Source organism: Topomyia yanbarensis, chromosome 2, assembly GCF_030247195.1.
Source record: "Topomyia yanbarensis strain Yona2022 chromosome 2, ASM3024719v1, whole genome shotgun sequence".
NCBI classification, from domain to species: Eukaryota; Metazoa; Arthropoda; class Insecta; order Diptera; family Culicidae; genus Topomyia; species Topomyia yanbarensis.
Genome location: NC_080671.1, coordinates 184,657,880 through 184,681,193, shown reverse-complemented (window position 1 = coordinate 184,681,193; position 23,314 = coordinate 184,657,880). Strand labels below are relative to the sequence as shown.

The 23,314-nt window shown below is 36.9% G+C and overlaps 1 protein-coding gene across 1 annotated transcript in view; it reads left to right on the top strand.

Annotated features, from left to right (window-relative positions):
- LOC131682362 (tribbles homolog 2-like) overlaps window positions 1–23,314 on the top strand; it is a 150,476-nt gene that overhangs the window by 32,749 nt on the left and 94,413 nt on the right. The gene's annotated exons all lie outside the window — the stretch shown is intronic.

The window sequence follows — 23,314 nt, the reverse complement described above, 5'->3', positions numbered from 1 at the left end:
TATGTACTCTTTCTTCATCCTAGCCAATATAAATCGTGGTAAATATTTAATCGTGATTTTTAACGAAAATCATCTTCTTTAACTGCGTAATTACACGGATCTGCTAAATTTCGACACGTGGCATGCATTAATAGAATATCCAAACATTATTTGTTGGTTAGTTCATGAAAAGTTTTGCAGTTGTAATTCAAATTTCGGGTGATTGATTCCCTTCTAAATAAGAGCTCTTCGCTTATTGGATTTGAGCCACCTTAAAGGAGTAGCCGTTGCCAATCGGACGATAGTCACTGTGTAGTATTTATATGCGACCACCTCTCGCGTACCGTAATGTATCAGTGTTAATAATTTACTAACCACGATTGTAAGTGTACAAGCTTATTTTGGGCGAGTATTAATTCACTGAGAAACGGTCAAATTTTCGCAATTCTTGCTCTCCTAAATTTGTTTGAACACCAACCGAGACTGTTTACCCAACTATTAGCGTGGACGGGGCACACATGCGATCGGTCGACTCTAACGAGAGCTGAATCACATTTGCGTTTGGATCTCCCCCGCTGCCTGCGCCGGCGGTCCGCTATAATGTGATGCGGAGTCGGCGGGGCGCGTGATTTTGGACCCTAGTTAGGTTGTCGTGCGCGCATATGGTACCGATTTGCGAACTCTTTCTGTGCACTAGGTGTACAATGTAGCAAGTTACCTTCGTCGTCTGTGGCTATGGTTTTCAGTGGCAACAAAGAACAATTGCCAGTAGTAACTTAATTTGAAGGTTATGGGAGTTGATAAATTATGAGCACAACACATAGCGTTCATGCTCTGGTAGCATAATTGCAGTCGGACCGAATGTGTGTGTTAACTACATAATGGATTATTTGGGCTCAGATTAAGGTGTCTCAATGTTATTATTAACAGCGCGCGTGCTTCCATGCAGTATTGTCTGCGGTGAGGCCCCTTGAACCCATGGTCAGCCTGTTGTTACAAGTTGTAAAAATGCAAATATTACGGAAGAAATTTCTATCGTCTGTATGCATATTGTTTTGTTGTATTGCACCAGCAGCAGAGCAAATTGTTTTCTTAACGCCAACGCTCCGGTGAATGTTGTGACACCTGTCATTTCGTCGACTTCGTTTATCTGAATTCGTTAGTACTGTAGTGTCGGGAATCGGCATTATTTGTAAAAATAATTGTTCTACATAGATGTTAATTTAACAAGAGATTCGAATTTGTATCCTTCAAAGATTCAGCAAATAAAGTCACCCAGCTAAATGTAAAAGTTATAACTATCGGTAATGTAAAACCATTATTTCGCAAAAAAAGCAAGTTCCTGGGAATAGACTTCTGATTCACCACCTAGTGTTGCTAGGTCCCATGCAAAACTAACTCAAATATTACTTCATTAAAAGTTGAATAGCTTCTCCCATGAAAGTTGGATTGATTTGCAGTATTCGACAAAGTTGTAGGTAATAACAATATCTTTCTTATTTTTACTTATAATTATAAAATGATATATACAGTGCCATCTAGCGTAGAAAATGCAATTTAGTGCGCTTTCTTCTTATAAATTGTCCAAAAATCCCATAGAAACTTCGCACACGTTTGTCCGTTAGCTAAATTTGTCCGATTTGGCTAAAACTTTGAGCAGACACCCTTGGTGGGACATTTTACTTGTCACTCTACTGTAGATTGATATAACCTAAGATCGTTGCTACTTATCTTAAAAAATTGTCGGGATGTCACAAAGTCGTCTATTGAAATAGTTGTAATTACATTTTCATATCGCACGCATATGCGCTATGCTTCTTGTTATAGTTTATTCCACGGAAACTTGCCAGTAACTTTGGAGTTGTGTGCACAACACATTCTAGTTCCTAGTCACCAGCATGGTTTGTCACAATGAAATATGAATAAAATTCAGTATTTTTCACTGTATCTCGCTGTCTCCGGTACTGTTATGTTAAGGAACACTTCAATTGAAAAAACTAAATAACATTCAATATACAAGATATAGTTATAAACTTACTTGAACAAAAATTAAAGTGTTGAAGACAGACACTTATCGCCTTCATTAAAGTTGTTTGTAAAAGCGAGATCTACAATTTAACCAAGCGCACAACTCCAACGAATTCGCCCTTTTCAAGCACAACTCCAACGAATTCGCCCTTTTCCTTTTTTTAATATTATGCACATGTGTATATTTGACTTCTTTAAAAAAAATTTATGAGATTGCATTTTTCGCATTTAAAATTTTGTCGTATTTAAAATTATGTAGGTTTTCTCAAAAATTTTAAAAGATTAAAAAATAATGGAAACTCGAAAGCGTTTGGATAAATTGAATTTGTTTTTTTTTATGAAATACTCTTCTGTTAATTTGGTAAGAACCTGATTTAATTTATTAATAAAATGAACCTTAGCACATTTAAATATATCTCTTTGCTCAGGTTCAAAAATCATATAGAAAAACTTACAGCTTCATGCTCGATGTATTGACAATATAAGCGTGAAATTTTATGTCAAAAAATTGTCCAAATTTTATTTGATATTAACTTATGCATTAGCGGGACAAGAAAAATGACCCCCGTTGGACCACCCCAGAGTCGATTCCTAGTTCCACCACAAATGTCTGCTAAAAATTTGAACCACATCAGACAAGTCTAATTACCAAATCAACGTGCTTGCACAGAAAAAGTTGTTCTCGAAATCGTGAATAAAGCGCAATGAATTCGGGAACAATCACGTTATTCCGAAAACAGGACCACGAACAAATGTTTTATAATCATATCCTATTTCCCTACAGTAACGCTTACTTTTATTAGTGGAGATATTGGTTTTTGTTTCGTGAACTTCAGTCACGGTTTCCGCCATGTCATTAACATATCGGTTTTCTGTATTTGAACGAGTTAACTTTATAAATATTATTCATAAAACCAAAGGTTGATTCGTGATTTTAGTCACCGATTTAGGAACATTATTCAGAGTTCGACTATATGATTCAAATTGATTCATGATTTATTATATCTTGATCATAAACTGATTTCCGTAGTTGTGAATTAGTTCACAAAACCAAGGCAGTCTGATTATTTCTCCTGAACTATTTAACGAAACTCGGAATATTACCACTTTCAATCCTCGTGAACTGATTCATTTCAACAACTGAGATTGTGAAATTTCTCATAAAATCTAAAAATGTATTTATGAACTGATTCATGATTCCTAGCATATTAGTGACGACTCATGAAATAAAAAAATCGTGCTAGTTAAATAGTTTAAAAATCATAAAATATTCATGGATACGTTATCTAATTAATGATTCCAAGGGTATTAGATACGACTCGCCACCATTCGTGCTCGTGAAATAGTACACAAAATCATGAACTATTATTAGATTATTTGTAAACTGATTCATGACCCCTTGTATAATAGTAACGGCTGACCATTCGTGCTCGTGAAAGTGTACTAAACCATGAAATATTATTCATGTTTATGATTTTTTGTACATTATTCAATTAGATGCTTGTGATATTTAGAAGATATCCCCAATGATTTTTAATTTCATGCAATGGTCATGAAATGCTCACGTAAATTGGTCATTTGGAATATTGTTCATGGAATATTTTTTGTTACATGCACTTTTTCATGAAATATCATATAGTTATGTCCAGTTGTTAGTAATAGTTTCCGGCAAATTTTATATAGAAAAAATATCAAAACCAAGAAAAAATACTACTAATTTTCCTTGGTTTTGATATACTTTTTTATACAAAATCCAGCTAACAAATTGTCTATTTCGATTAGAGCTATGTTCACCTGTTAAAACATGTTAAGATATGTCTAAGGAACAACCTTTGATGATTTGTGGTCATGTAGGGCCTATTAGATCAGAGTGTAAGTGATATTTCTATGAAAACATAGCAAAAACACGATTTTTGATTAGAGACACCTCTAAATCATTTCCGAATTATGTCATTTTTGGCGAAAGTTTTCAATTTCACACCTAAAACAAAAATCTGAGCTGACCCGTGTACATTTCAAAACTTTTTTTCAAATCTGGAGAGGTCTAATGGATATACATTTTTTTTTTAATTCTAACTCTGAATGGTTAACCCATTATAACCCAGGGTTTTCAAAAAGTGAGCCAAATGCAGTGATATCTTCAATTCCACCAAAAAATGTATCAAAGATTATGGGAAAAATAAAATCACCGCCTAAAATGGTTTTGAGAATGAAAATATCTCGCGCAAAAAATTTCGTACGCTTAAATAAAAACAATGAATTTTAAGTTGTTTGTTATATTTCTTCGGATTTTCTGATAGACAACATTTCTTTTACACCTGTAGGATCGTTTTGTCACATAATGGAGTTATTAGCACGAATTCCAGCAATAAAATTCAATTAAATGTATTGCTTACTTTTCAGCCATCATTTGCCCCAACTATATACAGTTTAAAAATGTAAACAAAATTATAAAATATGGCAGTTGTCTTGTTTCACAATGAAATATGAGGTGCAATTATCCCATTAGTGAAATAATAAAGCAGTTAGATGCCAAAATTCTGCAGTAAATACGCGTTAAACGATGGATAGTTCTGCGTATGAAATTTCATACGCTAGGATATAATGGGTTAAGAAATAGGGTTTTAAAATATGTGCAAGTTATAAACCGTTGTACCACTTTATATGAGATAACAGCAAAGCCCTTAAATAGTAGCACTCAAACACGTAAGATTAATTTTTAATTCGGCGGTATAAACCTGCGTTGAAGATGAACTCTTTATGTTATACTAAACCATCTACAAAAAGGACTTGGGAGCACACAATCCCCCCCTCTTTTTTTCATTTTCTGACTATAACTATGAATATGTTATTCAGCAATTCATTCTGAACATTTCATTCAAATGTATCAAGTCTCTGCGATGACTAGGGTGATGAGCCCATTTTCGCCATGTTTCTATTATCGCCCTACCCATTTGAAGCCGCTGGTTAGAGCAGTGTCTCCCATCTTTGTTCAACGAATCGAGTCAAATGGTAGCGCAGGAATAGGGGCACTCGATTCGTGTTTTCGTTGCGCTCAAACACGAGAATTTTACTGTTTTCAGCGCATGATGTCAATTTTTACGCATTCTATTGATTGTAGGCCAAGAAATTAATGAATTAGTTAGGCACCCTGCTTAGTATGGTGAAAGTAGACAATTTACCCTATATTCTCATTTATTTAAGTTTACAGTATCGGTGTCGGTGGTGTACTGACAGTGTTGGAAGAAATAATTTAGATTGAACCATAAGTTTTAAAATCGTTTTAACTATTTTTTTTTTTAATTCGTAACTGGTTACCGCCTTCGATAAAGTTGTTAATCAAGGTTTGAACTATAGTTTTATAAAGCTGGTTTTAAATATTGAGTGAAATAGCGATATTTATTAACGTAAATGCACAATAATTGATTTCCCTATATAAAACCCCCTACAAGCTTTGAACGCAATGCGCAAACTCGGGAAGCAACCGTCCACTCTAATGGACAATATTAACCTCTGTGTTATAAAAATTGCATAGCTCCTGAATCTTTCAGCCGATTTTGAAGATAAAAGAATCGTCGAACGCGGAATTGTTCGAAATGTTCTTTAAAATTATCAATTAGAACAGAGAAAACTGTTACTCTTCATTATGGCCGACATCCCGTTCAATATTTTATTTTATCCAACATATGTTTATTTTCTACCATTCTAGAATACTCGCAATTTCAGCAAGAAATTATTGCACTAATGTAACAAATATTACCAAATTGGTTTTGAGTGTTGTAACCAAAATACCAGCTTCGGACTACTTGTGTACAGGTTTTTCTTATGGCTACTGCTCAGAGAGTTTCTAAATGACAAATCGAAGTTGAGTTTCCGCAGTAAATTTGCACGCAACTCATGACCTGGTAAGAAATTTTCCTTCGCAGGCGATAATCTAATTTTTTAATCACAACCATGATGCTGGATGATTTCAAAACAAGACTACACACCAAAAGTAATGAAATTTGAACGACATGTGAATCGATACGAATGTAAACATACAAAGCTTGAATCAAAAATTTGATTGAAAATTAAGTTGAATTCGATGCATTCAATGGGAGCATCTAAAAGCATATGATTTTAAACTTTCGTTCGTGTAGTATTACACGTCATTTATTTTACAGCAATATTGGATTAAAAATACATTAAAGTGCATTGGTATCCCGTTTAACCCTCCGGAAGTCGCTCTTATGGCCCACTGAACGAGCAGCCGCTAGACGATTTCGCTAGATTTTCAGAGTATCGTGCACTAGCGCGACTGGTGGAAGGTTAATGAAACTGTAAATTTCAATAATGTTTCAAAGATTTTCTTCCATTTAATTCCACTATGTTTTTATAGTTAGATGCACTTGCACTTCACTATTTCCATATTAAATTTGCAAAAGGGCGAATAAGATTTGTAAACAAACTTTTATTTTGATGGTTTCTCTTAATTTACTATAATTTCAATGCAGAAAACAATTGAAATTACTTCTACGAAGGGTAAAGATTTACATTAAACCATATTTTTCATGAAATTCCATTCTACAGCAGACTAACGAACGAAACAAGTTTGTTTACAAAAAACAGTTTCGCCCTTTTGACGAATTAATATTGATTTAACAGATACCGATATTTCGATTACTACTTGTAATCTTCTTCAGTGTTTGTATCAGTCTATGACCTCCGTTCGCGTATATATTATGTAAATTTCAATCAACGTGTAAAATTATAATAAAATTCCTTGAAGAAAGCACGATAAGTTGTGTGTATTTGTGGTGTAACTTAATTTTATATTTATATTCATGCTCCGAATATGTGCATGAAAATAAATTGAAAATTTCATAAATTTTTGCCTTTCTCATATAGAAAGGTTATGCAATCACTCTGAAAAACGTCAACCTAATCCCGGCTCGGAGGGCCGAGTGTCATATCCCATTCGACTCAGTTCGTCGAGATCGGAAAAAGTCTGTATGTGTGTGTATGTGTGTATGTATGTGTGTGTGTATGTGTGTGTGTGTATGTGTGTGTATGTATGTGCGTATGTGTCAAATAATGTCACTCATTTTTCTCAGAGATGGCTGGACCGATTTGCCCAAACTTAGTCTCAAATGAAAGGTGCAACCTTCCCATCGGCTGCTATTGAATTTTGGATCAATCGGAATTCTGGTTCCGGAATTACGGGTTTCAGAGTGCGGCCACACAGAAATTTCGCATAAAAACTATAGGAAAAATTAAAAATAGAATTTTTATTTTTGATGCTAAATGTATTCAAGGTGCATAAAACGTCGAGATTTGATGCAAACACGAGAAAAATTTGACGAAGATTCACGTTTTTGGATTTTGCACATTTTTGCCTTTCTCATATAGAAAGGTTATGCAATCACTCTGAAAAACGTCAACCTAATCCCGGCCTAGCTAATTTTTTTTCGACTCGCTTAAGGTTTCTGGATTTTAACAGGGGCGTAGTTGATGGTTTACGGAGAGGGGTTACACCCCCCCCCCCCTCTACTGTTCACTCCCCTCCTTTAAAAATCTCCTTAAATCACCGCTCAGACCACCACCTCATACCCCTCCCTTTCAACCCCATCATCTTTAAACCACCACTATATTACAAAGCATACCAATTTAAGCTGGGGAGTCGTTCATTCATGGGACTTTCGCCCTCCTCACATACCCATCCCCGCATGACAAAATGAGTTAGCAAGCAGATAACATTGATCTAATGCTGATTAGGCTAATGGAGTATGATATTTTTTTTGTTTCAAGTGTTTCACCGTCGACACGTAGCTCATCAAGTTCGTGGCTGGCATGCCATTGTGTATAAGTGCAAAGTGTACTAAGAATGTAATGGACATTTCCACGATTATGTTGAACATAAAAAGCCTCCGTGCCATAGTTTAGAGAAATGAGAAAGGCACAATTGCACCGCTAGGTGGATTAAAACAGGTTTTTTCTGTGTATTTGAAAGTTTTCTATCATTATATGAAGGATATTAACTGGATTTGGAGTAGTACATGCACTGTATTACTGTCACGTTTACCATATTTCGTCATAAGTATAAAAATATTGTAGCTTGATTATTAACGCAAAAAGTTTCTTTTCGTTCTTATTGTATTTAGTCTTGTTCTATTAACCCGTTCAGAATGAAATAGCAAGATTATAACAGAATGCAATTTTCGTAGTAAGCTGTGCTATAAATCTGGTCTCGTTAGTAGTTAAAATAACAGAAAATTATAACAAGTGACAGTGAGAGATATAGTTTTGAAATGTTTCTGTTATGTGTTTCTGATCGGGAATAAGTGCAAAAAAATCGCGCTCATGTCATCGATTGTATAACCGACATCGTGAGTCGTTTCTGGTGTTTCGGTACAGCTTATTTTATATCGTTTAAAATGCGCCTTAGACAACATAACAACGCGCGCGAATAATTTTAACATAAGAACCAATCGTCCACGGATAAAGAAGCCAGTACATCATACACGATAAATAATGCCTGTATTAAGAAACGAAAATCAATACATAGACAAATATATCGAGTTGTTAAAAGTAATCGCTTATCATTATATTGTATTGTTTTTGGAATACCGTGTTTCGCTGAAATGAAGGAGCAAGAGATAATAAAATCCTTCACCTGCCGTTTGATTCAATTAAACATAAGAAACACTACCGACTGTTGGCTGTCTGGAGCTGAAGTTGATTTTTTTTTCAAGCCCAACATTTCAAAATTAATCCAATAAACGAAAAATCTATCATAAATTCTCGGCAGTCGGTTGCCCAGAGCAATAAACACTACTGAGAGCTGCATAGATCATATCACTCATCAAGGTGAATCCAGATTTGTGTAACTCTTTACCCCGTCCTATTAACAAAAACTCTTTGCCGTGGCAAACGTGGAGATGCACAGTAGGGCATTGCAAAAAAATTTTTTTTTTGAATTCTCAAAGGCCCCCCCTCTCATATTGTGACAAATGTCAAAGTAAGCTCAGATGCCAAATTACACATCATTTGGACAATTTTAGACCCCCGCCCACTTCGATTGAAATTTTTTGAAATTGGTAGTATGGGAAAATATGGAGGAAAAATACAATAAATGCTATAACTTTTGAAGTAGCAATCAAAAAATTACAATTTATACCTCTTTTGAAAGGAAGTAATCTTAGTATTTGAATGGAGATATTTTTGTTTCTAGGAAAATATGGGAAAGTGGGGTACTGGGTCATTTTGGCCCCAAAATCCCATATGTTTCAAGATTTTTCTGCTCCGTGACGCAAATTATGCATATTTTGTAGTTTTTCTAATGTGAAAAAATCTCAGAAATCGAACGAAACCCTTTTGACCTTAGTCCGAATACGAGAAGTTGGGGTTATAGGGCTTTTTGTCATTCATATTAAATTTTATCATTTTCTCATACATATATCTCTATTATTCTTCAATCTATTTTCATAAAATGTAACTTGTTGAACGTGTAAAATTCTGAGGAATAAAACAAAAATAAAAACGTTAGAGTTAAAATTCAGAAACATCAAACTTTTGGATATTTACTCTACAAATCTCATTTTTTTCATTATTTGTCCTAATACCTCAACTTCCCATATTTTTCCAGGAATGAAACTTTTCTCATGTGATCCCTAAGCATATTTTATAGACCTGTGCGCCGCCGCGCCACGCCGCCGCCGCCGGTAATTTTTAACGTACGCCGACGCCGAACGGTAGATCGGCGGCGCGCCGCCGATGCATTTTTCCCGCGCCGACAATTCGCGAACTCTAAAATTGTTGACTCATAATTTTATCCACAAATCTAGGAACATTGTCTATGGACCGAATATACGACGTTAACTGATTGATGATTTATCACATCTAGATCATTCCTTGGTATTAGTGGTCGTCAATTGGATTACAAAATTAAAATAATCTTGATATTTTCTCGAAAACCATTACACGGCACTCGTTATATAATTCAAAGATCCATTCTTGCTTCGTCAACTGATTATGATTGTGAGCATATAAGTTTCAATTCACCATTCGTGTGCGTGAAATGGTCCACAAATTAAAAAAAAAACACTTCCACTTTCAAGATATATGTGCGTGAAATTTACGATTATGTGCCTGATCCTAATCTTTGCACGTAATCAATTTCACTGGAACGCAGTGTATTATTCATTGATTTTTTAACCGATTCTTAATTCCTAACATGCTACACACGATTCACCAGTCGAGTTCGTGAAACTGTTCATGATGTAATTCATGAAGTAATTAATTTTCCACATAATCTTATTATACTTACGTAAACAATTACAAGGAACTTAGACTATTATTCATGAATTATTCGCTCTGCTTTTTGGTTTTGAAATTTCTATGTGAGCTATTGTGCTAGCAACCAGTCTCATAGGCACGAGCATTAGATACAAAGACATTACTAGGACCTGTAACCCTGTTATTCCTTTGTTAAAATTCAGAGAAATGTTCGGAATTAAATGAAACTGCGCTGAGCAAAATACATTACCTAGCCACAATTCATGTCCGTGAAATAATTTAGAAAACTATAAGACACGTGACTCTGTGCAAAAAATCCAACGGTAAGCTCAAGACTAAAATATCACGATAACACGACGAGAATTTACGAAAATCGTTGCACGTCGTTCAATTCTTGACTGTTTTAGTCAATAAAGTTAATACAAATCAATGTTTCATCGAGTTATGAATTAGAATCATAAAAATATTAAACATATTCAGACACAACCACCTACTAACCATTTGAGTATAATGTCATCTTTTTTGCGTGAACTAGTTTTGTGAAAACACAAAAATTATTTTCAATACGAGGTTTATTTATAATTGATTGAATCGTGACCTGAGAGGGTAAGATTTCTAGTCTCATAAATTATTCATCGTGTGATCTAGCCCCACTCAAGAAATATTTTCAGTGTCAGTTGCACCAGCCTGGTATCACAGACAAATAAGACGTAACACGAGATGAATTTTCATCACTCGTAGTAAAAAAACGGTCGATTTTAATTACAAATCGGTGGCGTTAGTGAAGAGATTTTGACACAGAACTAAATGCGTTACTTAGTTTCCGCACTCACCCGAAAACGTTACGGTCTTTTTAATCTCATGCAAAGCAAAACAAACAATATGGGCCGGAAATGTTAAATTCATTCTTGTCGAAGTGCCCAAGGTGGGAGTTGTTCACAACCATTTCTTAAGTTACAACACGATGCCGATCGGTGAGTAAGCACATAACAGGATGTTAGTAATTTAATTGATTCGGTGTATCGAATGTATGCAATGGATTAGAATTTGTTGGTCCCCGGAACTGCTGGAGAACTGCTGGAGGGCGGGGTGCCGGTGCTACGAAAAGTAGAGATACACTCAGACCATTTTCAATCCGACTTGTTTAGTGATCAGTTTAAACCTAACAGGAGCTAACACGTCAAGTCGTGGAATGATTATGATTGATAGTAACTGTATATTTAGGTTTCGTCAGGGTGTAGATCTGTATGATTCCAGCACATCGAGCACACTTTGCACTCAAGATAGAAGCAGACCGTACGTTGTAAGAAAATGTAGTGCCAGGGAATCGTATTCCTTATCATCGTGGCGATGTTGTACTTACAAGAAGTAAAAGTAAACACCAGCCTGAAAAATGAAGTAATGTGTCTACCTTGAAAGGTGTCCTTACACGATCATTAAAAGTGACATTTCTGCGCAGTAAGGGTTCCTGATATCTGTGGGATTCTAAAAGAGCGACAGTAAACAATCCAGGGACAACTTGACAGATACTGCTTGTTTCATATATGCACCACCGATTTGATGGTGGCGCTAGTATGCCTTCTCTGTATGAGTACACGAACAACGAAACAAAAAAGTTTCAAGAGAAAAGCGTGTTTCGTTACGCGAGCAAAGTTACATAAATATTATTATATATTTAGCTGGAAGTCGTTGTTTTTAACAACCGGCTCTCTTCCTCCCTAAACATGTTTTGGTTTTCTTGTTGTGTGAAGTTTGAAATCGTTAAATCATTGGTGCTTTTTATCTCGAGAAATGTAAATGAAAAACATTTGGCCAATGAAAGTACATCACCACCAAGCTTAACAATTCGTTTTGAATAGAATTTGTGTTTTTTATCAGAATTCTAGCAGCAAAAAGAAATTGTAGAAATGGTAGAAATGCTTAAATTGATTATTTTCCACAGATATGGAAAATAAAAAATGGGATGCGCCTTTTTCAAATTTTGCTCCATTCGAGCCGCCATGGCATCACCAAATCACCCCAAAATTTGCTTATGAATTCAATATATAAGAGCTGTCAATTGTCCCCGGGCTTACGGTAAGGATGACTAAATAGAAACAAAAAACAATGAAAAGACAACAACAATTAATTTCCTCAAACAAAACAAAAACTCTTTTACCGTTGCTTAATTTCCCAAATATAGAACAATAAATAATTATTATGGGTCATTGAAATACAGTCGTTACTCTGCATTCTTCAAATTTGTCCATTGCAATCATTATTGCATGCGAAGTCGTAGTATGCGACATCGACAATTTTTCTATTTCGTTCTTCAAATTTTACAAGCAGGGTGGGGACTATTGGAGCTTTAGTTGAAAAAAAAGTTTGATATGGTTGCGAAAATTACATTTTGTGCAATGTGTTCAACAGATGTCGCTAGTACATCGTGGGAGATGATTTTTTAGATTTTTTTAAGCTGTAACGTTTGTTTGTATGTGCTGTGAAGTCTGTTAATAGAAATCTGTCTGAAATGTCTGTCAATAGAAACCGAAAATTTGGGAAAGGAACTGTACTGTCAAGATTTTTTTTAGTTACCTAGGCGTTAATATTCGTCACGCCGACACACGCCGGCGCGCCGCCGCCGATGGGGTCCAACGGCGTGACGCCGCCAACGCCGCCGCCGCCGGCCAAAAATGTCGCTTACGCCGCCGCCGATTAAAAATGCATCGGCGCACACCTCTAATATTTTAAACTAAAAGTAGTAAATCAAATAAGAATTTTGTTGTTAAATGGAGTTAATATACGCGATTTTATGATAAAAATGTGAAATCGACACTATATTTCAGATAATTTGATGTTCCTAAATTTTACGGGTAACGAATCTATTTTTGGTATAATCCTAAGGATTTTCCACGTTCAACAAGGTATAGTTTATGAAAATTGAGTGAAGAATAATAGAGATATATGCACGAGAAAATGATGAAGTTTAATATGAATGACAAAAGGCCATTTAACCCCAACTTCTCGTATTTGGACAAAAGTCAAAATGGTTCCGATCGATTTTTGAGATTTTTTCACATTAGAAAAAACTATAAAATATGTATGATTTGCATCACGGAGCAGAAAAATCATCAAAGATATGGGATTTTGGGGCCAAAATGACCCAGTACCCTACTTCCCGTATTTTTCTAGAAACAAAAATATCTTCATTCAAATACTAAGATTATTTCCTTTCAAAAGAGGTATTAATTGTAATTTTCTGATTGCTACTTCAAAAGTTATAGCATTTATTGTATTTTTCCTCCATATTTTCCCATACAACCAATTTCAAAAAAATTCAAGCGAAGTGGGCGGGGGTCTAAAATTGTCCAAATTATGTGAAATTTGGCATCTGAGCTTACTTTGACATTTGTCACAACATGAGAGGGGGGGCCTTTGAGAATTAAAAAAAATTTTTTTTTTGCAATGCCCTAATGCACAGGTATACACGGTCTCCGAAACATCGTTTGTTACACTAACATTCCTATCCTTCCCCGATGACTGTAGGGACGCGACCGGCGCCGTTATTGGCATTTCAAAGTTTAGAACTCTCGCAACGTGCACATTGGGGATATTACTTCCGACTACTTGGTGAAGCCCGTTTCAAATATATTGGAATGTGTATATCGGATATAAGCTTCCAGCGTAAACATTGGATTGGAGCTCTTCTTACCCTTGTAGTTTATATTCGATTTTCACATTCAAATACATTTAATGCGGGTGTTGCGAAGCAAGTTCTATTCCTGTTACTTACATTTTGTCGCTCAAATGATGGTGGAACATCCGTATACAAAGTAAGTATTTAATGCGTAAATTAATAGTGTAAAATCACTGAAAATGCTTTCACGACAATTTTGTATAATTGTAATTACATACAATTAATCACGTGGGGCTAAAGATTTCAAATTTAATATGAACACATTTGCGACAGTAAAAAGATTTAATTTCAACACGTAAACCCATCGTTTTGAACATGCATTAAAAATATTCTACTACATCAAAGCTACCTGTTTCAAGCAGCGAACCTCGCCATATTCAGTAGTGGCCACAAACCCAACCACAGTAGATGGTCCACTCCATTTTTTACGAAAACCCTTTCCCAACGCTTTAGCCTCACAACGAATGTGTTACCCTCGGGCAAGATCTCTGTGTCGAAAAAAAATCGGCCCAAATTAATGACGAAAGTCGGCGTTTGTATGCTGCCGCCTAAAGTCACCCATTCCTCTTGAATAGTACTCCAAAAAACTGTTTCACTCACTGACATTGCAATAGCAGTACGTCTGGCTTAGTAGCGTATGCATACAAGGCTAGCCAGGGCAGTTAAACGTTGTTCGTATTACACTGTACTACCTACTACAATTGTACTGCACCACACCGACAACGTTGAATAGAAACGTCGAAAAGAGCGAGAGAATAACACTCAGCCAGTTGAGCCGCTCTCTCAATGTCAACGTTGCAACACGTGCTCGTCGGCAACCGGTTTTTTGTTCGGCTCGTGTATTACCCCAGACCGGGCGGTGTATGATGTGATAATGGTAGCATAAGCAGCTACCAATATCCATCCGAGGGTGGTTGCCGATGTCGAGAATGCTTTTGTGTTTTGACGTTGGGGCCAGGCCACATGACTACGAGACTTACGAGTGACGGGCGGTGAGTGCGAGAGTGGCACGGAAATTGGGGGAAGCACTGATCAATTGGTTGGAAATGGCTGTCATTGTTTCGCAATTTGGTTGACCGACCCGCGCGACTACCAGTTCTGCTGATTGGCGAATAAGGTGTCCCAGTACAGTCACAAGCTTAGCCTCAGGTGTACTCTGGTTCAACTTTAGAGTAGTAACCAGTCCACGGTCAACGATGTTGTCGAGGATCTTAATGATCGCAGACCAGCGGCTATTTCGGCTGTACCCTTCTCGACTTTTAAGTAACCGGTTATCTTATTTCAACATGAAAGCGTTAATTGGTTCTTATTTTCCAATTACATGTCACGATGGGCGGTGTTTCCTTTACGCACACATATCAAAAACTGGGTCACTTGTGATTATCATGACGCAACCCGCTAAGAATCGGTGATGATCCTTATCGTTCAATTTTCGTGCTTTCTTACTGCGAAGGAAAATATAGAAAGATATCGACGATAAGTTCATCTGGTGATGTATTGGGGCCGTGCGAAAACGACGCAGCGAAACACGATCTTGTCGCACTCATTGTACCATCAGTTCAAGGTTCCAGTGTTCCAGTTTGTGATTCTGCCCTGAGAGAACAGCACCGGTATTTGCAACTACTACAACACCAACTAGTAGCCCGCCTTGTGGAAAGAGCAACGAAAGACTGGCTTTGAAAGCAGTCGAGTGAATGGAAATCGTCACAGTTTTCGACCATATCGAAACACAAACCGCAGCAGATCGCACACAGTACCTACATACAGCGGTTGCTAGTTCCGAATCCAATGGCATTTTGCGGTTTCCCCTCTGGGAGGTGGTATGGCGGAATGCGGAATGGCGTTTTGCTATTTTAATTGCTGATTCTATAGCTGTTCTTTAGATTGCTGGTTGGTGCCACCGCCGTTGCCGTGAGCTCGAATTAAGTAAGCGTGGTGAACTAGTTGCTGTCCAATGTTTTGCGGCTAAGGTCAGACAGGGAATTAGGTACTTCCAGTAGAGATAGAGCATTTTCTCACTTGGTTTGGTGCTTTCAGTTGGTTTGGTAACAGAAGAGAGCCCCTTGTTTAGACCCGTGGATTCGGTTACAGTTGGGATGGTTTCGCACTTCTTTTCAGGAGGGTCCATAAATTTTCTACCATTCTAAGCATGAAATGTTTACGCTCGCGTGGCTTCGCAAAATTGTAGCACGTGGTCAGCACACGCTAGCTGGAGCATCTTGATTGCCAACTATGTCGAGGGGATTAAGGAGCAGTGGACGTATTTGCAGACAGCTAAAAAGGGCTGGTTTTTCAACGCGTTTTGATTGCACGCTAACTAATAATCGAGGTCGTGATTACTTTCTAGCCTCCAAATCAGGGCAGATATTGTAATTGTAATTGAACACTGCTTTAGTGAACAGAAAAACTGAAAAGTTAGAGAATTGAAGGGCGGTTAACTTGACTTGAGTGAACATAAAATTTTCGGGAAATCCCTCTTCTTAACCGAGAAAAAACATTTTAAATATTATTTTTATCAAATGGGACTTGCATCATTATCAACAACACATGCGAAAATATTTGCAGACGACCAATGAAAATTTGTTATAGGTTCTCGCAACAAGGCTGAGAAAATTGTGTGGATAGTTTAGTTACCTAGTATAGTGTCGGACAAAACAAAATACAAAATTTGTCTTTTTGGGGTACTCAGATATTAATTTAGGAGACGTTTGCTGCCCATGATCGAATATTTGTCAAATTTTCTATGGGATTTCCTATCTCTATGGGACTTATTTGCGATCATAGGCAGTTTAGTTGATGGGATACGAATACACTCAAACAAGGTAATCGCTATTTGCCTGATCTGGCAGGCAGGATGTGTTAGATGTGTCTCTGCTCTAACAGTATTATGCATGAGTTCTCAATTATCTCGTGGAGAACACTACATACATAATCTTTAATCATTTAAAGTGTCATACATCGATACATCGATACATCGATACATCGACTGAATTTGCAGGTGACTTGGATAAGGTCGCGTATGAAACGAACTCATAGTAGCAGCATATTACGGGGTTTGTCCGCTTCGAGTTATATTTGCTCCTAGAGAAACCGTTTGATGGGATGCCGAATTTGCTAGACTCAAAAAGATATGTAGAGGAGTTTGGAAACGCAGATACAGGTTAGATGAATTTGAATCGGCTCGCAAAGCTTACAACTTAAATGCTCTTCGATCCTTTTTGCGAAGGAGTTAGAAGAGTCTTTGCACGAGCGTCTCAAGTTACAATGAGGTTAGTTGAATAAATAAGATACTTTCGTTGAATTCCATATCAGCTAAATTAGAACTGCTAATGGTGCATATTCACATGTCGAATATGTAGTTTTCAACTGTCTTTTAACGCACTTTCTAGGCTGTACGGAGCCATCGCCGACTACTCTTTGAGTTCTTTTCAGGTAGTTCTGATTCTTGTGAACGCTTAATTGACCAGTACATTCGAAGAATTAACTTGGCCTTCTGCCAATGTTTATTACACAACGTCATCGATTAATAAATGTCTGCCCTCAAGGGGGTGTGCTGTCACCATTTTTATAGCATCTCAGCGGCGATAGCTTGTTGAGATAATTTAATCTTTTTTCAACCCAACAAATCTTTTGGGGGAGGGGGGTGGTTTCGGAAATTCGTTGTTGTAGATTATTCAATCATACAAATACAGTGAAGACCCGTTTTATCAGCCCCTTGGTGTATTTTAGCCTCACACATTTTTAATTACCAAGGCCGCTAAATTATTCTTATTTATTCCCAAGGCATCTCGAACTCCGATTTCTCATGCGATTCTACCCCAATTTGATGTATTATATTCATATTTTTCCCTTTCAATATCGCACAAGTGTGGTCTAGAGCAGAATTTAATCAAAGTATTTTAGGGAAATTCATGCAAAATAATCCGGAAGGTTTATAAAACTATTATTGATATAATAGTTGATATTGAAAGGGAAAAATATGACCATAATACATCAAATTGGGATAGAATCGCATGAGAAATCTGAAAATGACAGAGTTTTGAATGAAAAAGAGGTTGGCAAAGGAACTTGAGAAAAAATACATTGTGAGAATATTTGGAGCTTCTGACATAATGTAACAGTTCGCGAATTTCAAGACACCCCAAAAAGTTATTACCACAAGCTTATAGTTCTAAGCTTAAACACCTCGTCGCTGTTGTGCTATCTTATGACAAGCGCCATTTAGCACATTTCGAGAAAAACGGTTTTTAAAGTTTGATATTGAATATCCTGAAAATTATAAATGGTATAACCAATCAAAGAAGACAATTGATGCTTCTATCTATTCTGTATTATTCTCTCAAATATTACGAAGATGGGTTGACTATGCTCTGAGTTTTTACTATAAATGTAAACAAAAATCGCATTCACACGTGTCATAGGTGTGTATTGCTGGCAAAATTTGTATGGTTTGTCATAATCGTGCTTGGAAAATTTTCCATAGAAAAAAATCATCAATTTTCAACTTTTATTTGGTCTATAAACAATTGGTGAGATGCATTTTGAAGGAAATGAGTCAGGGAATCTAGAAAAAATAGTTATTTTTGGTTACAGTGTTGCCAAATATGCTATACTTCCAGCTTAAGACTTAAACTGCATTTTTCTCACAATTCGTAAACTTTTATTTTGAAAATAACTATACCATTGTGTTTTTCAGATAGTTTTACGCATAAAAACATCATATACATCAAAATAACTTGAGCCAATACCCAGACACAGTCATTTGAAGCAAAAAATTAAAAATTTCTCAGTGCGTTTTTGGCTATATTTCAGTCTCCAAGCAGAATGTCAAAATTCTGAAAATGTCACTTTGTAGAGTATTTTTAGACAAGTGATATGGCATATCTAATTCAGTTTTCCCCAAAATGGCGTTTGTCATAAGATAGCACACCAGCGACGACCTAGTCTCAATTAGGTTGTTGCAAGAACGTATAACGAAAAGATATATCCTATTTTCATACTCTCCCAATGCCCTTTCAGAGAAACTTAATGAAATTTAATCGAAATAAACGAAATAAATAAAGTTGGAGAGATTTTTAAATTTCTACCTATTTTATCGGTCCAATTTTCGATTCCCGTTTTACCCGTTGCCGTTACTTGCCGTTAAAGTAATGAGTTGATTTTTGGCCAAAGTTCATCCCACATATGCAACAACAAACGCAGAAAGTGTCAAAAAATCTGAGCACATCAATACGACCTCTCGAACAAAGAGGGTGCCCATTTTAGAAAACCATGTTCATAAAAATGTTTTACATCTTTAAATAATTTTTTTTGGTAAGTTACTAATTAGTAGTATTCCACTGGAACTGTACAATTCTGTTGTGCACTCGTTGTAAATTACAAAGTTTGGGTCATTCGGCTCTTAAATTAGCAAAACTTATTTAACAATGTGTAACAGGATAATTCAATGTATTGTGTTTGAATGTGTTGTGATTATTAGACTTCGAGTCAATAGTTTTCAATTAAAGGTAAATGTTTGCACATTCATCTCACCCGATGTCCATAGGATGCCCTGCCATTTGCTTTTTAATTTTCGAGGCCAATTCACTTCAGTTCTTCTTTGGCAAACTATTAAAACTTTTATGGTGTTTTTATTATTTCTCAATAGGCAATCTCTGAAGAGTTCTGGGTGACCCAGATAATTTATGCTCATCTTTGATCTTCGAAACTTGTTTGAATTAAACTATAGTGGAAAGTCGCTCGGAATGCTAAAATTCAACGGCACTACTTTTCTGGGCGTCCAATCGCTACACGCGTTACTAAAATATTTTAAAATATACACTAAATACTGCAATTTCAAATGCACGAGAAAGTGTATTTGAATATATTGAACATGTAAACACAGCTAGAGCTTCCATCTCGGGAGCTGTTTTTTTTATTAAGTTTTCAACTCCAAGAATTCACCTTTTTTGGATTTAATATGCAACTTCATTATGGATTGATAATTAGGGAGATGAAAAAAAAGCTCTTCGCCTTTTCCATGCAAAGCACCGCTCTTCTCTTATTCTTCTTTACTTCCGCTTCACACAAAAGAGAAAAACTTGAGGCTTTTCTCGTATTCTTCTTCATTTCCGCTTTCCACAAAAGAGAAAAAATTGAGGCTTTTGTGAGCATCATCAAATTTAGTGTGTTCTATTTGAATCGAATAGAGTAGTACTTAACAGAGACCCTATTATATTGTTCTGTCAATAGCTAAATTACTATTTATATACATCATCAGTAATAAACCCGTTGCTTCACACAATACCTTTTATAGTGCTGAACCCGTTCTTGCCACTCCCATCATTTGTATTTGTGCAAGTCACAAACTGTTCAAAATTAGCAAACTTCTCTCTTGTCAGTTGCCGTGGTAGTCGTCATCGTTTCACCCGTTTCGAATGGCAACCAATCAACTTTATTGCCCTTTCAGAACCCTGAGTGGACAGTGTTGACCATAAAACTTGTTTGTTTTTTTTTTCATTCGCGTGTGCGTGGAGGTGTTGTCATAATAAATTCAAATAAACGAGAACTACAGCCAAAAACAAGGTTTCAGAAAACATAAATTAGCTGCAGTCATCATCGCCGAGTAGCTTTCTGCGCAGTTGAACCTGCTTGTCATCTTGTCACGTTTCCAGCGACCTGCACCGTGCACTTGTGAAGGACATCTCCCTTGATTTTTGTTTTGTTTCTATAAGAAACTCGTCGCATTGCAACGTATTTATTTCATTGACCTTTGCGTAGTGCTTGCGCTGAAAAATACGTTTGCGCTCATACGGTGCCTTTTTAGGCTCTATTTGGGAGGGTGCCGCGCTATTTCATTATATAGAATACCTGTAAATTGTTATCAATATCGTTGCTTCGTTTCTAAGAACTAGTGGTGTAACAAAAATGTCTAAAAATTGTAAAATACCAGTGTTTGAGCCCAATGAAAACTCCAATCGAGTGCCTAAATTTCTATCCTCCCATTTGAGCCAATGCATCGAACAAAGATGACAGACGCTACTCACTAATGGCCTCAAATGAATAGTGATTAAAGAATAAGGCCCAAATAGGCTCATTACCATATCTTAGTAACTTGGGAGTTCTGAAACCGGCGTTTTGACGCCAAATCAATCGAAAAGGTGCGCCCTGCCAAAGCATCAAATTATTTTTGTTGAGACAGACCTAACAACAAATTATCAATTCTAGTTGGTCGGTGTTATCAATTCTAGTTGGTCGGTGTTAAGTCAGACCGGACTAAGTCGCAAAACATCAAAAAATGAGATAATGATAAGACTGGGTAAAGAATTTCTTCCGCTACATTCGATTTTTGCCAGATTTGAAATATGTAACAATAAGCAAGAGTTATGACAAAAATATATTTTTAATTATAATGTAAAGGATGCTGCGATCCACTCTTTTTTTTCTCGAAATCAATAATTTGTCACTTAGTCCGGTCTGACCTAACACCGACCAGTTCATAGTTCCAATAGACACAACAACAGCACCACGTGAGGCTTTCTACCCGTAGTTGCCTTGATTGAGAGCGATTCTTTATGTATTTCCAAACTCCAAACAGTAAGCTCATAGGTTAGGGACGGCAGTGCGTTGCAAAAAAAAAATCGCTTGGCGCTGTGGTAATAATTATGTAATTCATGTTTAAATGGCACACTACAGTTTCGACAAAGGTGATGTCGGTCGTTGCAAGTCGCTCGCCCTCAGACGGGAGGTCTATGTACAAATAGGTACCATTACTACAGAGGCTGGCGGGTTGCCTACACATTCCCTTTTGATAATTAATGTAGTGTGCGCTTTCCTTCTCCGTTAAATGTATCGTTCGGTTTCACGAATATTAGTCATAATACTTTTCACTTTGCACGACTCAGCTCACCGTCGCGTTATTTGTTGACTGACGGTTTCGAAAGGTGACCAGAATTTGTTAAGCATTGCTCAATTGATGGCTAGACCAGCTGAGTTCTATCTCATGTGGAGTCGATGTTTGTTTTTCACGGTAGGGGACGTTCGGGTGAAACGGGTAATCAATTTATAAATAATACATTCAAATTAATTTGTTAGTCTACAGTGCTGTTAATTTTATTAGTTCCATTTTAAAGTGAGCTAAACGGCCCGTTTTACCCAGATAAACCCTACTCAGCGCGCTCGATTACAAAGAGGTGCGAACGTGAGCGAGCTTGAAAAAAACGAAAAATGACCTCACCCAAAGATTGCGGCATGGCAGTTGTGCTCTCGGGGCATGCGAGATTAGGTGAACGCTAATCCACACTGTGAATGTGTCGAATAAATCCTTTAGCACCGAGCAAATACGTCGTATAAGGCAAGGCAGCCGGTTGGTAAGGTTAGGTTCGGTACTTAGATTCAATGTCTAGCATTCATATACCAAATAATCCATCGAACAAAGTGGGTGGTTGAGTAATTCTGACCGGCTCATGTTGATTTCATTGTTGCCAATCGAAACTAAACCTTTCAAAAGAAACCTTACGTGTTCGGGAACTGACAGATGGTCTTTTTCATAGTGTCATACAGATCTTTTGTTGCGTCAGTGCGTGGACTGCTGAACTCAGCTCGCGGCTCCTTATTTTTTCATTTGATTTTTGAAAAGCGAATGTTCACATCTGAGAAGGACACCCGCTTTGCTTTTACTAGCAGGCACTGCAAACTAGCAAAATCTTTATTTGAAAGGCTCTGAAAAGTCTTTAAAGCGAATCGTTCGTTTATTTTTGCTTTGAATTCCGGTTCTGGGTGACGCCAAGTGGGAACTTATGAGTATGCCTAGTAGTTGCGGTAAAATTATCAACTACGATTGTAGCGGTCTATTAATTGGCTAAGCTTTGCCGTGGGTAGGCAGCCATGCAGAAGCACCCGATAGGTTTTAATTTTAGTTAATTATTCTGCATAACTGCAAAAGACCAGTCTCTGTATTAACTACCGCTATCATGAGATGAAGTTGATCAACTTGCAAAATGTGGTACCTGTTTGTTGGTACTAAGCCTAGGAAGAAAATATGGCCATAAAACCCTCGTGTAAGCTGAGCTCTTGAATAGAGAATATAAAAGTCAAGTAGTTAGAATTGCAAAATCCGTGTCCGCGAACTGTTCTGCTATGTACTGGTGAGCTTGACCTCAGCGCTGCCGAGTGTAAATGATAATTAGCTTGGTTATTCGCATCGACCGGTTTATATCGGTACTTTTGCGTGTATTGGTGAGGTGCGTTGTTGTAGGATAGCGTGGCTATACCTACGATTGTTTTGTAATTCGATTTCTTCGGGTGTGGCTTGGTTGAAGAACGATGATGAATTGATAGTCAGGGTCAGGGTCTTCATCCTAGTGTAAACTGTGTCCG